Source organism: Mus caroli, unplaced genomic scaffold, assembly GCF_978045245.1.
Source record: "Mus caroli unplaced genomic scaffold, Mus_caroli_1 scaffold_10, whole genome shotgun sequence".
NCBI classification, from domain to species: domain Eukaryota; kingdom Metazoa; phylum Chordata; class Mammalia; order Rodentia; family Muridae; genus Mus; species Mus caroli.
Genome location: NW_028227265.1, coordinates 61,684,198 through 61,706,177, shown reverse-complemented (window position 1 = coordinate 61,706,177; position 21,980 = coordinate 61,684,198). Strand labels below are relative to the sequence as shown.

The 21,980-nt window shown below is 40.1% G+C and overlaps 1 protein-coding gene across 2 annotated transcripts in view; it reads right to left on the bottom strand.

Moving 5' to 3' along the window:
- The window catches only part of Psd3 (pleckstrin and Sec7 domain containing 3), a 527,712-nt gene that overhangs the window by 376,029 nt on the left and 129,703 nt on the right, over positions 1-21,980 (bottom strand). The window lies entirely within an intron of this gene.

The window sequence follows — 21,980 nt, the reverse complement described above, 5'->3', positions numbered from 1 at the left end:
GCGGAGGCGGCGGCGGCGGCGGCGGAGGCTCGGCTCGGCGGAGTAGCGTCCTGCAGCCCTCTGCTGCCTGTTGCTTTGTCTCCTTCCGCAACACCCCCTCCCCCGAGAAAAGTGAGAGGCGCGCTCGCGAGCGTTCCCTCCCCGAGAGCGCCGCGCGCAGGCCGTCCCACCTGGGCCCGAGCGCGCGCCCGCGCCCGCGCCTCTCTACAGGGTCGCGGCCGTGGGGAGCGAGTGCGTCCACCGACGGGGGCGCTCGGGCCACAGGCCTCCCCAGAACCTTCAGTCGCTGGACTCTGCGGGGGTTCAGGGACACCTGCCCCATCCGGAGACTCTAGTCCCTGAGACCCACTTTAAAGGCCCATTTCTCAAGGAAGTTAGTCTCACCCTGATACAGGCTCTCTGGTCCCCATTGCAACCCCATCATTGGGACTGTCCTGCATTGAAATGTCACTTCACTGAGTCTCACCCCTATCCCCTGCCCCGTTTAATCCTTGCCGGCAGAAACCAGGGCTGGAATCCACTCCTTTTCAGGGTTTAGGTTACAGTCTGTGAGTTATGGATGTAGGAATTGGTGGCCAATATTCCAGGTAAAAGCTATGAGACAGTGGCCAAGTCCCAACTAGCAACTTTTATTTTGTGCTGATTCTTATTCATGGTTCTCTGTTAATACAATTGTCAGACTGGAGATCAAGGAGCCAGGACTAGCTTATCCAGTCTAAAGAAGACCTAGTCCAAGTAAAGAGGGTTTCACATCAAATTCTTGCCAGAGCCACACACCTCAAGGCAAAAGCTCACCTGGGCAGTTGTATGGCTGCCTGTGATTGTCATGCAGCTCTATTGTCTTACCCATGTGGCCAATAGAAGATGACCAGAGGGAGGTGACTAACATGACCAAGTTTAGAATTGGGGGCTAGGGGTCAGATTTCCCGTGGCCCACAGGTCAGTATGGGCCATCCCTGAAGTTTAACGGCTATCTGCACACAGAAGCAGGAAAGCTTTGTGAATCACCTACTTTTCTTGACTGACCCATCTCCATCTCCGGCTGTCAAAGTCAACCTATAGTACCCACCAAAGGAACCAGAATGAGAAAGTATGCGGGGAAATAAATTCATTCCAATGTCTAAAGGCTAACTGCTATCCAGGTTCCCCCTGCCAGACCAGCAGGAAGGTCAGGTTTATAGGTTGTCAAGCATCCCAGTTAATGGGCTATTTCTAATCTGTGGATCTTCCCTTCATCCTTACATAAAAAGACCTCTCAGAGGTAGTTCCTCTGTCCCTGTTCTAAATTCCTACCTCCTTGATTCTCCCAGCCTGTGCATTGTGTTGACAAGAACCATAAGTAAGAATTGATACAAAATGCAATTGCTACCCTGAGAGTTGGCCCCTGATGTTGTGGCTTTTACCAGGAAAAATAGCCCATAATTCATAAATTCAGACAGAGCTTCATATAGGCTAGAAGGTGAAAGACTTAACTTACACTAGCCTATGAATTCAGGGACCTGGAACTAGTGCCCAGAAAACCCATGAGTTCAGTGTCAAAATCTGAGATGTCACCTCTGTAAACAGGAAAGAGGGCTATCTGGGGAGTTCTCAGCTATAGACTATTTACTTAGTACAAAGGATGCCCTGGTTCCAACCCACAGCATCCCCATATTACCCACAGAAGGAAGAACCAGCTAAGCAACAGTGACCCCCAAAGCATAGGTTAGTATATGCTTACCCAATACAGTATCCTTCCCTTAACTCGAGCCACGAGCCAAGTTATTATATGTGGTATGGAAGGAAAGAGAAAACCTATTGCAAGGAAGACTACAGATATGAAGTGCTAGAAGACAAAAGGAGAAATGGAAAGGGTGAGATTCTGCGGTGTAGTATTAATATGTAGATTCTAAGTCTGAAGAGCCCAAATTCTGGAATATATATTCTTGCTACTGAAGTGAGTAATTATTTAGAATGAAAAAAAAAACAAAAGAAAATCAATACAAATTTCCAAAAATTGACACAACTAAATGACTTGTTTGTTTGTTATTTGTTTGGGGGGTTGTTTGTTTGTTTATGAGACAGGGTATCACTGTGTAGTTCTGGCTGGTCTGGAACTCACTATGTATGTAGAACAGGCCCACCCACCTCTGTCTCTCAAGTGCTGCTGCAACCAGCTGCCTACAGACTCTTGATTACCATTGTGAAATGATTTCTTAATAGCTTCATTGAGACCTAATTTATATGCCCCAAAACTGACCCAATTAAAACTCACAATTCAGTAATTTTCATTTTATTAGCAGAAAAATACAAACATCACCAGAGATAATTTTAGAATATTTTATCATCCGCAAAGAAATCTTACTTTCTACACCTACCTTATTATCATTTATTCTATTCTTAAGGGAGTTCTCTCTTCAAAACCATTAGAATAATATATGTTCATATGGTATGATGTCAGCTTTTGGGAAACCTATCAAGTTTCTTTCACAGGACAGTTTTCATATGCAGTGCTTAGTGGTAATGTTCAGTCTTAATGAGAATGAAGGGAACTGTCTCGGAGTATGCAAATATTCTACTTGGGTGATGTCATATTAATCAAAACATCACATTTTATACTTAAAAGCTATTCACTGCTCTGGATGTAAATTTAACCATATATATATCTCCAATGACATATTCTAATTAGAATTCAGTTAGAATTAGAGGGTAGTAAGCGAAGACATTCTTTGTTGAGCCAAGTAAGTCTGTATACGTAGCATATAAATGCCTGAGTCCATAGATATTTTCTCTCTCCAAGAGTCACAAGGCAAGTTTCTTATCCCAGGTGAAAGCCAAGGTAACTCACTGTTAGGTACAGAAAGCAATGCAGAGCAAAAACTAAATGTGAAAAGCTGCATGCAACATATGAACCCTAGAATTTAGGCACAACTCGTTAGCTTATTTTTCTTTTCTCTGTTACAGGTTTTGACAGTTTGTAAGTGTGAATCATTTTGTTTTAAATGTGTAACACATTTAAACAAAAAAAAAATGCTCACTATGGTCTACAGTTCAGTCTTTGTTTTTCTTTGTTTGGTTTTTTGGATTATTCTACAACCCAAGAAGACTCCTAGACAATACATTTAAAGAAAAGGGAGTTTGTTGCTAAGTACATACAGTATTAGTTTACAGAATCAGAAGCCTCCAGCATATGCTTCAGTGTATAGATGGGATACTTGGTGAACCACACACCAGCCGCATAAAAACAATTCACTGAGGAGGGCATGGCCTGTGTTATTTCTACCTCCTGATCCTGCCCCTGTCCACAATGGTGCATCAACAAATAATTGTTGACATGAAGTTTTTCACTACCCAAGGGAGAACCACTCAACTGTTGTGAGAATTTGAGCTTCTTAAAAAAAAAAAAAACCATTGAGATACTATAAAAATATGGTTTTTGGTTTGTTTTTTGTTGTTGTTGTTTTGTGTTTGTTTTGTTTTGTTTTAACCCAGGTGTGGGGATATGGGGCTGCTTCACAGCAGCTAACACAGGACCATGATTTTGTCAAATACACATTTGGAATTTTCAGAGGGTATATAAATGCTAGGTCCCCAAGAGGTGGGTGAGTTGGGGGATGTTGGTTGTTTGCTGTTGGTCACAGAAGAAAGGGGAGAGGGAGGGAAAGATGAGGAGGAAGAAGAAGGAGAAGGAGGAGAAGGAGAAGGAGAAGGAGAAGGAGAAGGAGAAGGAGAAGGAGAAGGAGAAGGAGAAGGAGAAGGAGAAGGAGAAGGAGAAGGAGAAGGAGAAGGAGAAGGAGAAGGAGAAAGAGAAGGAAGGAGAAAAAAATAATTAGATATCCTGAGGGTGAAGATCAACTTGCCCCAAGGAACTCAATGGCCCTAATCAGTAGGAAGTTCTCTAACAATAATATTGCCCCCTTTCCCCTCTATCGTTTTTTTCCCTCTCCTATCTAGTGTTAGAGGTTGAAAGGGTAGGAAAAAGTGGAAGTGAATGGAAGAAAGAAGAAACTTGAAGGTAGCAAAAGCAAGCTACATTCAACATTGCCTAAAATTGTGCTTGAACTTCAAGAGCTCAAGATGATACTGAGAAGATATGTCTGAGCAAAATTCACCACAAATCTGCTGGATGTGATCCAGTGAGTGCAGGATGGACAAGAGCAGTCCATCTATGGAACTAAGAAACAAAGCTCTAAAATGTGGGTAGTGTGCTCAGGTGAATCAGAGACATGGGAAAGAGTAGATACTACCTGACTTGGAGGATTCAAAAATATCAGATCAGAGGGTGCTCTGAAGTGACAAAAATACTCAACTCACCTTTCCCTATGACCCAAATACTTTAGGCTAAGTGTGGTACAAAAAAACAGTATTAATGTGCATGCTTTAGTTAAGGCATGGTCTTGCTATCTACTCAGGTTATCTCAAACATGTGATTCTCTTGCTTCTGCCTGTGAGTACACTATTACAAGTGTGCACTAGCATGTCTAGCCTTCACTTATGTTTATTATTACTTATATGGGTCACTATTCTTTCACCCATTGGTGTGATATTTATTAAACATGTGTTATGTGCTAGATGCACGTAACAGACTATAGCAATACACAAAATATCTCTTCTCTCAAGGAGCTTACAGTCTAAGGAACTTGAGGAAAGAGAAAATAAGTTAAGTATATGGGATGCTACATAAAGCTGTCTTTGGAAGAAATTGAAACACATAAGAAGGGTAAGGAGTTTGGGGTCTGAGACAGTGAGTAGGTAATGCAAAGGGTTTTCAAGAAAGATTTCACTGAGTGGGTGAAAACTGAATAAGGATCTCAAGCAGGTGAGGTATAAAAGCCATGCCAACGTGTGATAACTAAATATGCTGAACTCCTGAGGTCTCCTCAGGACTGTGTGTGCTCAGCACAGCAAAACTAGGGCTAAGTGAAAAAGAAGGAGTAGGTAAGGCAGAAGGGAGCTTACAGGCTGCTGTAAGGTTCTAGGCTTTTAAATGTCCCCTGGAAGATGTCATGCAAAGGAACAGTGTAATCTGATCCGGGACCCCACTGTGGGGTGTGCTGGAAGCAGGGGTGTGAATTAGGAAGCTATTGAAACAATCCAAGTAAAACGGAGTGCTGGCTTAGGTCAGAGTGGGAACAAAAGAACTCATTGAAAAAGTGCTTAGCTTTTGGTATGGTTTAAAGTGGTGGTATCTGGTGAAGACTGGTTCTCAGCAGTCATATATCACTGGGGAATAAGATAACGGTCCATCTACAGATGGCCCTACCTCTTCACCCACTGTGAATGCCGGTCAGTCACTTCTCCTGCTCACCTCCTCTGTGATGTCCAACTCAATATCTACATGTGGTCAATTAAATTCCAATCAATTTTAAGAAAATTATGTTTAAAAATTCAGGTTTCTCTGTCTCTAAAGCACATTTCCCACATGATATCGCCACAGATAGTTGATGGCTACACTATTTAGACAGAGCAGACCTGGACCATTTTTGTCAGTCCAGTCTATAGACAGCCTCACAGAGTGCTGGGATCAGAGAAAGGCAATACATGAATGACGCTATTATTTTCCCAGACTGTACAGATTCTTAGCACACTGCAGTCTCCTCCAGCTGTTTCACTTACTTTTCTTTAACTTGATAATCATCATACATATATAATACAAACTCAGTGGATAGGGTACTTTAAAGTTGTAAAAAAAAATTCTCTTCTTAATTATCAATGTGTGATACAATAAATACCTGGACAATACAGGTTCTTAATCAGCCAGAAAGTCAGGATGGCCTGTGATGCCAGAACTTAAGAGTTAGAGGTCGGAGGATCCAGGAGTTCAAAGCCAACCAGAGCTAAAGAAGAATGTCTCAAAACAAGCAAAGAAAATGATAAATGACTCCTATGCTATACCAAGTTGCTAAACTGTTTGTTAAGCTTGGTGTGTCCAATGTATTTTTTATGTTACTTAACATTTTCTTGTTATTGTTAAAACAGAATCTCGCTGTTATCCAGACTAATCTGTAACTCATAGACACAGTGATCCCCCTTCCTTAGCCTCCCCAGTATCTGTGACTGCAGGCATACACCACTATATGTAGCTGAGTTAGGATAGTCTCAGCTTAGGACTGGCCTCTAGGGATGTAACTCCGTAAATTGAGGCCTATCTGTACTATGTATCATACCTACCTTAAAAACAAAAACCAAGTATTAACATGAGTGCACATTTACATTTTTCTTTTTTACCTGTATCCTGCCAGTCAACCAGAAAATGTTATACCATCAAACAATTCCTGACAACATTTGAGAAAAAAGTCCCTGTTTCCCTCCAGCCACAAAAGGCTCTTCCAGAATGATTCAATGAATGAACAGCAATGGTTTCAAGAATAATCTTGGTGTAAAAGGGGGATTCCATAGAAAAACATATCCTTACTAAAAATCAATATTTTACTTTAAAATTTTTCCCAAGGTAGAAAAGAATTATGGAAATTACCTATTCAGTTTGTATTTAAATTATAAAAGTTCCTTGGAATGTCTCCAAGTAGATGGCACAGCAGAGCAAAGCAACTGCTCTGTAGTCAGACAAGAAAAGGCAGCAAAGGCTTGGGCAGGGAACAGAGGTCCCGGCTGGCTCACTTTCTGAATGACCATCATATTTGCTCTTTGTCCTGGTTCCTGGCAGAAAGCTCTTAAAATCTGTGGGGATTTCTGAGTGAAAGGAACCTAAGCTAACGCTGATGAAGGGGATTAAAGGTGGGTGCTCTAGACCACTTCGGGATGAGAATGTTCCTCAAAAAGCCCTGGAATCTTTAGCCCAAACCACCCACTGACCTAGAGGAAAGGTAGAAAGAATTAGAGATTGGTATTAGTAAAAACTCTTAAAGTAGGGGCAAGCAATACATGGCAAACCACACACACACACACACACACACACACACTCACAGAGGGAGAGAGAGAGAGAGAGAGAGAGAGAGAGAGAGGGAGAGAGAGAGAGAGAGATGCTATTTTTTTTAATCTAAAAAAAAGGATGCTGCTTCATCGACTGGAATGTAGCCCCCACCATATACCTAGCTTGGCCTTCATGCGCGCTGGAGGGAGCAGGGCAGGTGCTGTCCCTAACTCTGTTACTTTTCTGTTACCTAACTGAGCCACCCTGTCTGGGCAAAGTGGGAGAGGATGTGCCTAGTTCTGTAGTGAGGATGTGCCAGGGTGGATTGGTAACCAGGGGGGCCTCCTCCTTCTGAGAGAATAAATGGAGAGGGAGAGGAAGCGGGAGGTGGGGCGGGGGGGGGGGGAGTGCTGCAAAATGACTCAGCAGTTACAGCACTTGCTCTTTTCCCAGAAGATCTAGGTTCAATTTCCAGCACCCTCACAGTAGCTCACAACTATCTGTATCCAGTTCCCAGGGATCCTATGCCCTTTTTGGCCTCCAAGCCTGTGTCAATACATACATCTAGGCAAAACATCTTTTTTTTTTTTTTAATAAATAAATAAATAAAACTTCTGAGGGAAGACTCTTGTTGGTTCTGAGATTTAAATACATTGTATATTAGGAGGCTGTAGAAAGCCTGAGTACCACATCACAAAAGCAGACTAAATACAGCTTTTCAGAAGGCAGAAAGTGTGTGTAGGTCTAAGGGGTATTGTGGCAGTAGCACAGTGAACAGTCTCCTCAGGAGATATACTAACACTCAACAAGTCAAAATCAAGACTACCTCCTGCTACAGAGCTGTTGTCATGGGAACCTAGGACCTACCCAGAGTCAAACGTCAATCATTGACCAATTAGAACTGTTGTATTCTAACCCCTCTTTTTTGCACTTTAGAGACAAACAACAACAACCAGAAGCTTCTATGTGAACAGCCATAGCTTATTGTGTCATGGTAGACCTTCAATATGCTGCTGGCCCACTGCTCCTTTGCAGGGTACCCAATAAAGATGTCTTTTCCTGAGAGAGAAAACTGACAACACAGGGCTATGGAATGTTTAGGGGAGGGAGTAAAAATAAATATGATGATTGGGGTGACATATAACTCTATATTTTTAAAGCACATCAGACATTACACAAAATGAGTGAGTTTTACATTTTGAGTAGTGAAATGACTGCCAAGGGGCATGGGCTATTAGCAACATCTATGAGTGAATATTTTCACTATCCACAACTCTGACCCACCACAAAAACTCATATCACTTATTTTTCTTTAAATTTGTTTCCCAGCACTGAGCGTTTTGCCTAGAACATAGAACATAGAAGAATATTCACCAAATGACTGTGAACAATGAATGAACTTTCTCTCCTTATGTTGGATGACATAAGATTTGCTTAAGAACTCCTTTGGTTGCAATAGCTCGAAAGAGATATAGTTTGGTGACTACTGTCAACAAAGTATGTATATGTTTAGATATGTGTTTTTGTAGGTGTGTATGTGTGTGTATACATATATATATATAATATAGTTATAATATATATAATATATAGTTATATAATATATACATATATGTAGGTATGTATATATATTTTTTTTAGAAGAAAATGAGTTAATTTTTTTTTTTTTTTTTTTTTTTTTTTTGGTTTTTCGAGACAGGGTTTCTCTTTATAGCTCTGGCTGTCCTGGAGCTCACTTTGTAGACCAGGCTGGCCTCGAACTCAGAAATCCGCCTGCCTCTGCCTCCCGAGTGCTGGGATTAAAGGCGTGCACCACCACGCCCGGCTAGAAAATGAGCTTCTAATTAAATATACTTACAAGAAAACTACATGTCTAGAACACATTACAGGTGCTTTTTATAAAAAATTAGGAAAAATACTAATTCCTCAAGAACACATTTTACAAACAAAGTGAAAAGTATTTCTCAATTTATTTTGTAAGGTCAGCACTTCTTTGGTACCCAAACCAGATAAATATAACAAAAGAAAAGAAACTGTAGACCAGTGTCTATTACCAAACTTGATGTACTGAAGATAATTAGCTAAGTGAATGCAGCGACATATAAAATAAGTAATTATCACAATGTACCCTCTTAGATAAAACACCTACATCTTCAAGTCTAACCCAACATGAGTGAATTTAGAAACAGAGTCTTTAAGGGGTTAATTAAGATTAAATCGAATTATAAGAGTGGATTGTCAATCTCAATAGGACTCATATCCTCATAAAATGGGTAAGATATTCTTTGATCTTGGGCAAATAAATCTAATAATTTAAGCCACTGTCTGAAATATTTTGTCATATCTGCCAAGCAAAATAACACTGTTATGAATAAATGGAGTTTATCATATTAACATAAATTGATTTAGAACTTAAAATTAACTTATGTAATTCACCAAATTACTATTTGCAAAACCAACCAAACAAAAAAACTTTGAAATGTACAAAATTAAGTATTGGATCAGTACAAAAAGCATCTTAAAAATAGGTAGGTATTTTAAGGCTTGTCATAACACAGTGTATATACTATCAATATTCACACATATATATTATATGCTATAACTCTTTGAGTGGCCTTCCAAAAAGTATTACTCATCCCATCTATATTGTCCAAATTATTAAGATAAAATATCTCATGGTATTCACCTGTTAATGTAATTAAAATAGCGCAATGTCTTCATGACTTGTTGTGATTTAGATACCGACCATTTATGTCTTCTATTTCTTCATCAGCTTGGCCAGAAGCTTATCAAGGTTACTGATCTTTCAAAGAGTCAACATTTTATTTCCTTGATTTTTTGCACTTTTTAAAAGATTTATCTTTATTTATATGTGCGCGCATATATAGTCTTATACATAGATATCACATGTACATAGGTGCTCACAAAGGCTATCAAAGGTTTGTGAAAAGTATCAGATTCCCCTGGAGCTGACATTACAATTAGTTGTCAGCCGTTGAATGTGAGTGCTGGGATTTGAACTTGTGTCCCTGAGAAAAGCAACAAAGGCTTTTAACTACTGAGCCATCTCTCCTATCCATCCTTCATTTATCTATATTTTTGTCTGTTTCTTGTTTCATTGGTTTCTAGTCTAATTGTTTCCAACTGTGCCTTGGATTCTATTTGCTTTACTTTTTCTGTATTTTAAGATTGCAAGTCAGATTTTAATTGAATTCAATGGTAGAAGAAATCAAGTAAGTTGTAAAGTAGTTCAACCTGAGTAAGATAGAAAGTGAGCACCTGGCAATCCCTCTAGAGCCAACATCCAAGACTACCTCCAGACTCTAAAAATAATCCCCAATGATCCCATACTGCAGAATCGTCTATAATCCCCCTCCTTGGTGGTATCTTCTCCATCTCTGTTACCTTAGTGTCTATCAGATGCCATGCTTTAATTTCTGAGTCACTTCCATCAGAAAAATTTTAGTTTGAGGTATAAAAAAAAATGTAGTTAGATAAAGGATTTCCCTTTCAGGTCCTTTTTCTTGAACTTGTTGAAAATGGACTCATGGTAAATAAGAACGAGGAGTCAAACAATTCAACATGTTTGCCAAAAGAAGCCAGTTTTCTCCTAGGTAGAAAAGAAGGCTGGATTTTCTAGCATGACCGTATCCAGGTGGGGCTCCACTCTTGGTTCTGATTAATGGAAAGTCAACAAAAGCATACACACCTGGAACACATTCTCCCAGACAGCCTCCATAGTCCCTGTCTAATGGGGGAGGGGTTCAGAGCAGCCAGAATCTATGTCAACACGTATTCCAGGAAGTAAAGAAAAAAAAAGCTTTTTGTATTGATAAGCTACTGATATGGAAGATTTCTATTATAGCATATATATTACTAATCTTGCTTGATAACTAGCTAAAACTATACACAATCAAGTGATGTTATCAATGCTATTATATGCTTTGCATATATTCTGTTATCCAAAGGTAAATGGGTCAGCTATGCTAAATACTGTTAACAGTCTCATCGTGTTCATTATACATTTTTTTGGAGAAAAGTGACTGCATGAAAGAGTAATACATAATGACTTATATTCTACATATAATTATATTATTCTGTATAATATAATGAATTTTAAGGTCTTCTATCATCTCTCTGCTGAGTTGAGTTTTGTGGAATTTCTTTAATGAAGTGAACAATCTGAAGAATGTAAACTCATAAGCAACTGAGAGAGTGTCCCAGAAACATGGACACAAAGATCTCTAATAAGAATACCTGGAATGAAATTCTACATCAATTGTGTTAAGATTCATTATGGTGCAGCTAGCATTTCTCCCTGACTTTCTCTTACAATTCCTCTGCTCACTGGCTAGACATTAATAGGCCTTCTGTTAAACTTTTGAGGCCTCTTCCATTCTGACGATTACATTATTAGGGTGGATAAGTGCCCAGAGCCAACATGATAGACCACCTACCACCAGAGTAATTATGATGAAAGAAATTTTCATTTTTAACTATCAAATTCACTAATGAAACTTTTATGAGTAATAAACATGGATATTGTTTTTGTAAATATTCAGTTGCAAATGTATCTGTGCATATTTGCAAATCTTTTAATTAAAAACACACTTGTTTATCATTACAAACACCTTATAGCACTACATAATAATGACTTACTACCAAAACTGAATTATGTTTCAAGAGCTAAGAATAAATTTGATAGATATAAACATTTCTATGTATCTCCATTTATTTCCATGGCAACCAATTAAAATAAGTGTGTTTAATAGTTGTTGATAAATCACTAAGTTACTATTAATATACCCAGTGTTTAGAATTGCCTCTCATATAATTATCATAAGTGGTGCCCTGCTTATTGCCAGCATAGACCAATTCAGTTTATATTACTAGTAATAATCTCATTTTTGCATTAGGAAGGTTTTTTTGTTGTTATTATTACTTGTTCTGCTTGTCTTAGCTACTTTTCTGTTACTGTGATTAAAATACTGAGACTGAAAGCCACTTAAAGAACTCCCTTTACCTTAGAATTCCAGAAGGATAAAGTGCATCATGGAGGAGGAGGAATGCATGGAAGAGGAGGATGCCTGAAGGAGCAGAGAGCTAGCTGGGCACCTAGCATACAAGAACCAGGACCAGACCACAAACCTTCCAAACCCACTCCCAGTGACATACTTCCTCCAGCAAGGTAGCACCTTCTGTGGGGGCCATAGCATCTCTGAATAGTGCCGCCCACTGGGAAGCAAGTGATCAATTAGATGACCCTATAGAAGACATTAAAACAACAACCACTGTCATCTAAAAAAATAATAATTAGCAGTGATGTATGCTTGAAGCCCTAGATGCTGGGAAGGCATCCAATTCTTTGTATCCAGAGGTTCAAGGCCAGCATGGGCAAAAGAAAGGCCAAATAAATAAGTAAATCAAATAATCAACCATCTAGTCTATTTCTTGACCAAATCTTAACAAATAATATATATTCAAACAAAAAAATAAGTAATAGAATGATAATTGATGTTTCCAGTAGAACTTTAACAGGGTTAGAGATAGAGCCTGAGGTTTTACACACGCTAGGCAAGAGCTGTAGCATTGAGCTATATTCTCAGCTATTGCTCTCCTTTTAATTGTTACATGGTGTCTCACTATGTTGCACAGACTAGCCTGGCACTTTTGATCATCCTACCTCAGCCTGCCAAATAGCTGAGGCTACAGATTTCTGCCACAGGACTTGGCAAAAAAAAAAAAAAAAAAGGAGAGCCTCTAATGGTCATTATAATGTTCAAGTGCTAGAGATGTGCACTTTACTTTTATATTACTGAAAGAAAGATCTAGTGATTGTTGGGGGTATAGAACTAGAGAAATAAACTACCCTATCCTGGGGATTTTTTCAGAAATGGCCCAAGTGGTTACTTGTGGGGAGTTGTAGATCTCTCTCAAAATAGTATCACATTCCCAAGGCAACCTCTGTGTAATGTTTAGTCATTACAACTAAAACATCCACTCACTGTGCATATGGGGCACAATGACACGCTATCAACCTCTTCTCTGCATAGATTGTGCCCAAGCCTGCTCTAGGTGGACATTTTGCCACCACCACTGCTCATTTTTTACCTGCTTCTTACCATGACTTATTGAGTCTCCAAGAATGTTAAAGCTCAAATGATGCCATGCAATTCAAAGTGGGAAAACCCACCAGAAGTCTTCTAGGTCAACTCCCTGAATTTTAACACAGATGTATTTGCAAGTGAAACAAAACAAAACAAAACAAAAACCAAAGTGCAGTGTATTTAACCTAGCTCACGGTACTGGGATTGAAGTGCCTGGACCTGGACTCCACCAGGGTCCACATGGGATTATTCGGCTAGAATCTCAAAGTCTTATTCACTAGCAAACTGTGATACTCACAGTTATCTGCAGACCACATCGTAAAATTTTGGTAGGGTCTATTTGCTTATTTAGAAATAGAATCTCTTCCCAGAGTTCCAGATTACCTGGAAACTCACTATGTAGCCCAAGATGACCTCAAACTCAAAATACTGCTACTGCCTCAGTAGTACAAGTGTAGTGATTGCAGGTGTCAGCCATCACAGTCAGCATAGCTAGGTCTTTTTAAATGGATTAACTTTACTAAAATGAATACCATGAATGAAGAGATTTCTAGTAGTAAGTAGATGGTCAGACCTGGGATTTTCTCCAGGTGGCAGCTCATTCCAGTCCTCACCTTCGGCATTTTTATTCTCAGAATAATCCATCCATTTAATGATGAAAGTCTTCAAGAGCTGTGTCTTAACTGTTCTTTAGCATCTCCTGAGCTCAGCCCTCCTCCTGCTACACCATTAGAATTTACCTGTCCTTAAAGTCATCCTAAACAACCAAAGCATTCTTATGGTCCTTATTGGTATTCCTAGATTTAAAATGATCTTTCAATCTGTGATCCTTAAAGGATCTTAATGATGCCTGAAGGAATGATGACTTAAAGTGAAATCCTCAGGTCCACAGCACATCAGTGGTTGAACTTTCTATGCTGATCAGTTGGACCTGGGGAAGAAAGGGTTAGTTTGTGAGATATCGTGTCATCAAATGGGACACTGTTCTTGAACTATAGAGATGAAGAATGGTTTTTGAACGACTGGGGGAGGGGTGCTCATCTTAGTTACAACAGTCTGAAGAGATAGTACTTGAACATGGCCATAACTGAATGATAGAGAATGCAGCAGGGACACAGGGGAAGAGCCTTTCAACCAGAGGGAGCTTGGACAAAGGTTTTGTTATAGAAATGGTACACCATGCTCGAAGGACAAGAAGAGCCAGGTGATCAGAAGAGAGTACTTAAGAAGAGGACTGGTAGGTCAGAAAGACATTGGGTTTAAATATCCAATGCATTTAGAGTTTGTGTGTAGTAAAATATACATTAGAAGATTTTAAGTTGGCTTGATCTCATTTTTAAAGGATGATTTATGCTCTGGTTTCTCTTAAAATCCTATAAATCTTCCAACATATTAAGATTGTATGCTGCAGTATGGGGAATATATCACTGGTGTCATGGAAAAAGAATAACAAGAAGACCTGTTAAGATTCATAATCTACTGGAATGGAGGACATGGGGGTGTAGGCCAGAATAGTATTGATAATATAAGTAATACATTTGCAGCATAAGCTAATTTGTGAAGTAATATATCCCTTATCACTGGTGGTATTCCAGAAAAGGAAGGACAATCAGGAATGAGGCCAAGAAACTATTCTTGGATTATCTAGGATTTCCAGTATCATCCCCTGAAATACATTGTGGGGCTTCATCTTATTTATGTAAAACTCGCCTTCTCTAGTTTTTATTTGGCTCACTATGTCTTCTAACTCTGAAGCAAAATGGGAAGTAAATGACCTCAGAAATAGATAACGGTGCTGGTCTAGTGAATGCACTACCTGTGATCAGATTCATATGATCTGAATATGATAGGATGTGTTGCCATAGAGAAGGTGTCTATTACATGATATTCATTTTAGCTGTCTATGTGCAGTAAGAATTATTGTTCCTTCTTTCATCATAAATAAAAGTGATATAAATCCTTGAAGATCAAGTAAGAGACTATGTGGGAACAACCATGAAGAAATATTTCTACATAGAGATTCAAGTTATAATTTAAGTGAAAGTCAGTTCAGAATGTGCAATAAAACAATTTCTACTGTGTTATTTCCCTTTGAAAAGATGGCTGCTAGAAAAGCTAGTACTTTGGGGGATGCTATACCTTCTTAACGAACCTGGATCATTCATAAAGACTGTTCAAAGCTCTAAGTCAATAGGGACTAGAAAAGCATAGGGTACTATACCCAGCCAGCTTTGGAATGGATAAGAGTTCAGATCCCAACACTCTCCAAACTGTTTGGAGAGAATATTTGTTTGGATATTGTCAGCAAGAGTTTTCTGGTGAAATATATTTTCTTGTTTTAAAAAACAGTATAATTGCTATTACTGTTTCAAGACTGAATTCTTCCTATGTGTCTTCACAAGGAGGATCAAAAGACTGAAGGAACATACTTGAGAAGGGAAACAATGACACAGAGGGACAATCAGGACTTCATTTTGTTTTAAATCCCAGTGAGGACTCTCTAATTTATACATTTTTTAAAATTCAGAGCTTTCTGTGAACCACATCATCAAAGAAACTTCAAGAGAAAATAGAATTTCTCTTCATTAAAATTGCTTAGTTCTGTGTGTGTGTATTTAAACGAGAACAAAACAAAACTAATGAGAAGCAGATGAATGAACATGTGGTTTAACAAACTTTCACAACAGAAGAGAAGGAAAGAGTTTTAGATCCCCATGATGCATAGATGACATTTATCCCTATAGCCTCTGCCTGTACCCCATCTTGGTTTCAAATTCCAAAGTGATTTTCCAGCTGATCTATCTTCTAGGATTACATCCTGCAGAAAGATATTTTCTTTCCATGTGCCCAGTTTAATGTGGAGTTATGGCTTCCATATGAATGGAGGTCCTGACATATTGTCCAAGTAAACCCACATGCAGTACTCATATGCACACATACATGACCCTGGCCTACTTTTCTATGCATTGTGATATCTGGCAGTCAGAGCTTGCTGAATGCCTCCTCATCTCAGTATTGTTGTGGAACTGGGCTGTTGTTTGTTCTATATCAATATCCCCAATATACTTGGTGAGTTGGTCTGGTAAAGAAACCAACAAGTTGGGATCCTGTCGGTTATTTCCTGTGGGCTACTCCTAGGTGCATGATTGGAAATACTCTTAGGTGCATGACTATGGTTGGAAATAATGTGGCAACACATTGTATCACATTTCAAACAGATGTTAACCACATATGATTTTTCTTTAAGACCCGAAACTTTGTGTTTCTTGTTCAACTCACTTCTGGGTCATAGGTCCATTACCAAAACCAGAGGCACTATGTTGTTGAGGCAATCCTGTGTCAGGACTATGCTTTACTCTTAATGGACAGGTCTTAGAGCTACTAGCCAACTTTGATGCAGTCACAGTTGAGAAGCAAGCATGTCCTGGGTGATATAGGTAGCGTCTATGAATCTGCTGTTGTTTGCTTTATGTTCCCTCCTGGCAGCTCCTGGCCAATGCCTATCACACTTTATTGTTTCTCTTTATTATGTCTCCCTTGCCCTCACTACTTCACACCTTCCTTGCTTCTTAAGTTCATGATGCCTACTAATGACAACTGTTATCTTTAGTTGTATCATTTGTCTTCTCTGGGGCTGCCTGGCTTGGTGTTGTGAGCCTGAGAATTGGAGATTACAGAGAATATAGACATAAGCTTGGCCTGGCTTAGTCTAAATGAGTCATTCTACACGGAAATCCACTTACTAAACTGCAAATGTGTTAATCCCAACACAGTTATTAAATAAGATTATACAGATTAGATTCTAGAATGTTTCTAGTACAGTCCCTTACATGTAATAGTAGTGTTTCTTAAAAGATTTATTTGTAGAGGTATTTTAACCCAGCAACATGGCTGCTCTGTCAAGGGATCACATCCAAAGACTTTCTAGGTCCGTGTGATCTGGTTGGAATGACACACCTGGAATCCCTCTGGCTGGAATACAGACTCGACCTAAGTACATACCTTAAATCCCAAACAATGAAGGTAAAATTACTTTGTAGAAGGAGGCAGCCAGGCTTGAAAGTGATGTCTAATTGAAGAGTAGACAAAATAACAAATCAGAGAAGATTTGACAGAATGAGTCAGAGATAGGGTAAACCGAACTCTCAGGAAAACAAACAAGAAAGAGAAGGGACTTAAGAACAGGGCAGAGTGAGTCAGTATGAAGTGAGGTTCAGTTGGGTCCACTTAAGTTCATGCAGTTATATTCAGTTTCTCTCAGATCCTACAGTCAGTTTTATTTCAGTTTGTGGAATTCAGAGGCGCTTTTTCCAAGCGGAGCAATTCAGCAAGATGCTGAGAAAAGCCAATCTGAATCAGTCAGCTTGGAGAGATTTGAGCCAGAACAGCTGAATTGAACCAGTCAGCCAGAGTTCAGAAAGAACTAGAAAGAGTGAGCTTACTCAGCAGTGAGCCTCCGAGACAACAATTCCATCTGGTGAATAAAAGTTACTTTTACATTTATCTATTTTTATTTTCATACGGATGAGTGTTTTGCTTGAGTCGATATATGGGCACCAGATTCTTCTAGGCACCCACAGAAGCTAAAAGAAGGCTTTACATCCCCTGAAACCAGGATTGTAAGTGATTGTGAGCTACTGTGTAAGTGCTGGGAGTCAAACTCAGGTCCGCTGGGAGAGTAATACGCGCTCTTCATCACAGAGCTCCCTCCTCAGCCCCGTGGAGTAGCTAAACCAATATAAATTATCATTGGTTCTCACTCATTGTCATTTCTTTTCTTTTCTTTTTGTTTGTTTGTTTGTTTGTTTGTTTCGTTTTGTTTGAAAGTGGGTTTCTCTGTGTAGTCCTGGCTGTCCTGGAACTCACTCTGTAGTGAACTCAAACTAAGAGATCAGTCTGTCTCTGCCTCCCAAAAGCTAGGATTAAAGGCATTCACCATCACTGCCACCTGACTGCCATTTCTTTTCTTTATTAACTCATTCCATCATCTCTAATTTAGTCCAGCAATACCTTAGTTCCCATGTCTTAGTGTCTAGGACAGTGGTTCTCAACCTTCCTAATTCTGAGACCCTTTAATGAAAGTTTCTCATGTTGTGACCACAACCCTAAATTATTTTTGTTAGTACTTCATAACTGAAATTTTGCTACTGTTATGAATTGTAATGTAAATATTTCTGGAGACAAGGGTTTGAAGAAAGGATGGTAACCCACAGGATGAGAACCACTGCTCTAGGATTTTTCAATCTAGTGAAGCCAAAGTAGTGAAAATAAAATGTGAAGATAGTTGTGATATTAGAAGACCCAGAAGAGAAGGTACCATTGAAACTTTGCTCTGTGGTACTGCAAAACTTCGCAGACAAGGTTCTTCAGTGATGAATAGAACTCAGGTAAAGAGACTGGGAAGCTGGTATGATAATTCATGCAAAAATCCAAGGAGAAAACATAAGACTTTCAAGAAAAATAAAGTCTAAATTGTAAAAAGTTTTAAATGCCATTGGAAAGAAGTGCTTTTATTTCGTACAGGTGATAGGGCGAAAAGTTTTAAGATCTGATGAATAACATTAAGAGTCACAGCAGAATTGGGGGGAGGGGTAATAGGGATGGCTCAGGAGAAAAGGGCACATCTGTGTTTGGATACCCAGCACTCATGTAAAATCCTGGGCACGGCCACATGTGACTGCTACCCCAGTGCTGAGGTAGGGATATGGGTAGGAACAGGGAGCACCACTGAGGTTCTTATGGCCCAAATGGGAAACAACAACAACCAGGAAGTCTCAGCTTCAGTGAGAACTCCTATCTCAAGGGAATAAAGTGGAAACCAGTAGAGGAGGGCACCTGACATCTTACTCTCACCTCTGCATGTGCACACACAGTTGCACATATGTGCATTCACATGCATGTGGCATGTATGCACACGCACACATGCACACACACACACACACACACACACACACACACACACGAGTAGCATACAATGGAAACTTTTGGCTGAAAGACCTAGGACTCTTTTTACATCCCTCTCACATCTCTTTTAATTCACTGGGTGTCTTGAGGCAGTTGAGAAAAGACAGTAGCCAAAGTGCCTTGAACTCAGCCAAGGTTCTTTCCTGGACAAACAAAAGCTGTTTCCAAGCAACAGCACAGAACTCTTGAAAGCAGCACTTCTAAGTAGCTGTTTTCTAGGACTGACAAAGATCACATCTCTGTATAGAATGAGAGAGAAAGAGAGGTAATAACTCACACTTCAGTAATATCTTCTCCATTAAAAGGGGAAGAAATTCCTTGAAACAAAAAGTTTTTGAGAGAGAGAGAGAGAGAGAGAGAACCAATCACCAATCTAGTTCTGGGGGGTGGGGGTGGGGCTATGAAGATTGCTGAGCACTTTCCAGGTACCAGCACTATAGGAAGCACTTCATGATGCTGCAAGATCGAATACTCACATTATCTGTCAAGATGGTAGTTATTCAAGGCTTTCTTGGATTAAGATTTAAAAAGTAAATAGTGTGTCTGCACGAACTCATGTGCACCCAGAGCACTCTATTCCCTGGAACTGGAGTGACAGGTGGTTGTGAGCTACCCTGTGGGTGCTGGGAGCCAAATCCAGATTCATTGCCTACATAATAAATGCTTTTAACCACAAAGCCATCTCTCCAATGGGCCAGCTTTAGTCTAATCAGTATTAGAGTCTGAATGTTTTCCTTTAACCCTTAAGCATCATTGCCATGTCTGTAATTGGTAAATTGAACTGAGTTTGAAGTTTGTTTCATTGAGCAAACTCTGACTGTGATGATCCCATTGGAGATAAGAACACTGTGTTGTGTAGGGATGAGGGAACGTGACCTTGTTGGCTTAGGTTGCATGGAGCCCTTCATTTACTCACTGTTTTAGCATTGAGCAATTTCCTTTCTTGAGCTTTCCCTTTCTCATTGAACAAATAAACCAGGTTCCCAGAACCATGGCTCTGGCTGAGGTCAGATTCAACAAAGGGCACTGCATACTCTTACTCAATCTTGGCACTGTGCGCTTTTATCCTTTTGTTCTGCTTCTTGAAATGCCCAAGTACAGTATAACCTTGCCTTGAATTTTCAAGGCAAGCCAAACTGTCTTTTCTTCCAAGGTTGATGCAATGTTGGATTACTGCATACAGCTCCAGATGCAGACTCCTCAGTAAGAGCTGATGAGGTTTTGTTGTACCTCACAAAAGAAGTACTGTTGACATTGCTGAGCAGTATTTAATACCAGCTTTCACCATCACTCATGTCTTAACAAGTGCAATGGCTGGTTAGTCCTGCAACAGAAGCAACGACTTTAAAATAGGTAATGACAGATATACAGTCCTCTATTAGAGGACTATGGTGAACACTTGCCTTAGATCAAGAGAGGTCTCTGCCCGTAGAATGCCTGGATAATTAAGGGTTAAATTTTATGACTGGCAGCCCTGGGGCAAACAGCTGCCAGCAATTACATTTTTTCCAGTGATTCTCTACAAACCGCCACTCTCTGCCTCTCTGGGGCTCCCTGCCAGTAGGACTTTTATTCCTATGGAAATGTAGCCATAAATCTCTTCAGGAAGCAGAAAATAAGCTAGGTGCTTGAGTAGACAAGGTACTTAAGAACATAAGCACACACACACACACACACACACACACACACACACCCAGAGAGATAGATAGATAGAGAGAGAGATGCAATGGCAGTCAGCTTCTGATTATCTATTGACAAACTTGACTGTCGATTTCAAGCCTTGAGGTGCCTCTCAACCCTGGCAGCTCCCTGAGCTCTAGGCTACTCCCCCAGGACCTCTAGGGTATAGCAGAGCTGATTCAGAATACAGATTTCATTACACACAGGGATTTGGGATCCCTGAACTAGAGGGGCCATTAAATACATGTATCAATATTATTTATATGATAAAATTCCTCCACCGGGGATTGGTGCCCTGGTTAGGCATCACCTCTCTTCTTGGAGCCTTTCCAGTAGTAAACCCCTGGGAGTGGGAGTGAGCAGAGAACAAATGAATGGAGGAAAAGACATTGATAAGAGAGCAGAGGGCTGGCAGAGGGGGGAGGGGTGGAGCAAACAGCTTTTGCTCCTGTCTAAGTTGTACTGTTGAGCCCTAAGGGCAGAGCCCGATTCATTGCTGTTCTCTACGACCTTACATAACACCTGGCACAAGGAAGGACTCAGAAGCAATGTGGTGAGTGATATGAATTAATCAGCAAGATCTGTCCCTCTCCTCCCTAAGGACAGAAACATGTTAGCAAAAGGACCACGATACTTGTACTCTGACAGAAACTGACATAATACCCTGTCCTAGAAGCCAAGTTTTAGACTGGTAGGCTATCTGGTCTGATGATTCTGGTGGCAGATAATGTCTACTCACCTTCAAGTTTGGTCACTGAAATGTCTTTGGCTTAGACTTGTTGAAAAATGAAGTACTATGCAAATTTGATTTCTATCCTTGGTTATGCAGTAGCCCTGGCTTGCCCAAACCTAGAAACAAGTAGCATGCACATTCAAAGACTTCAAAGAGCTAGGGCAGACGACTTCTGATTCATTCTCCAGAAGTCTCTGCCAGAAGTAGCAGTCAGGGTGAGGCCAATGGGCTTGTTGGCTTCCCCCTGGGACTGAAATAAAACAGCAAGCCTGGTGAGACAGTGGAACCAGTCTTCTCGGCTCTTCAAAGAGGCCTGGTTCCACTCTCTCCTCCAGGGCACATAGTCCTGGCAGATCTATTGCCTGAAAACGGAAGAGCACCTGGAGACACTTTTATAGGATCCTTTTATGAGGGCAGTGTGTTCTTTATCCCCCTCCCCTGCTGGTTAAAGTCCACACCTTTGAAAGGCAGATTTCTAAAGAAATGGCTGCAGCTTTGAGCGCAATAAAAAGCAGTGAGTTTGTGAAGATGGATAGATAAAAGAGCCTAATAGTACTCAGTCACGGAATGAATAGTTTATGTACTCTGCATGGTTTAATTACCAATGTGCTAGCTTATGAAGAACTAGTACTGGCTTAAAATCAGCAAG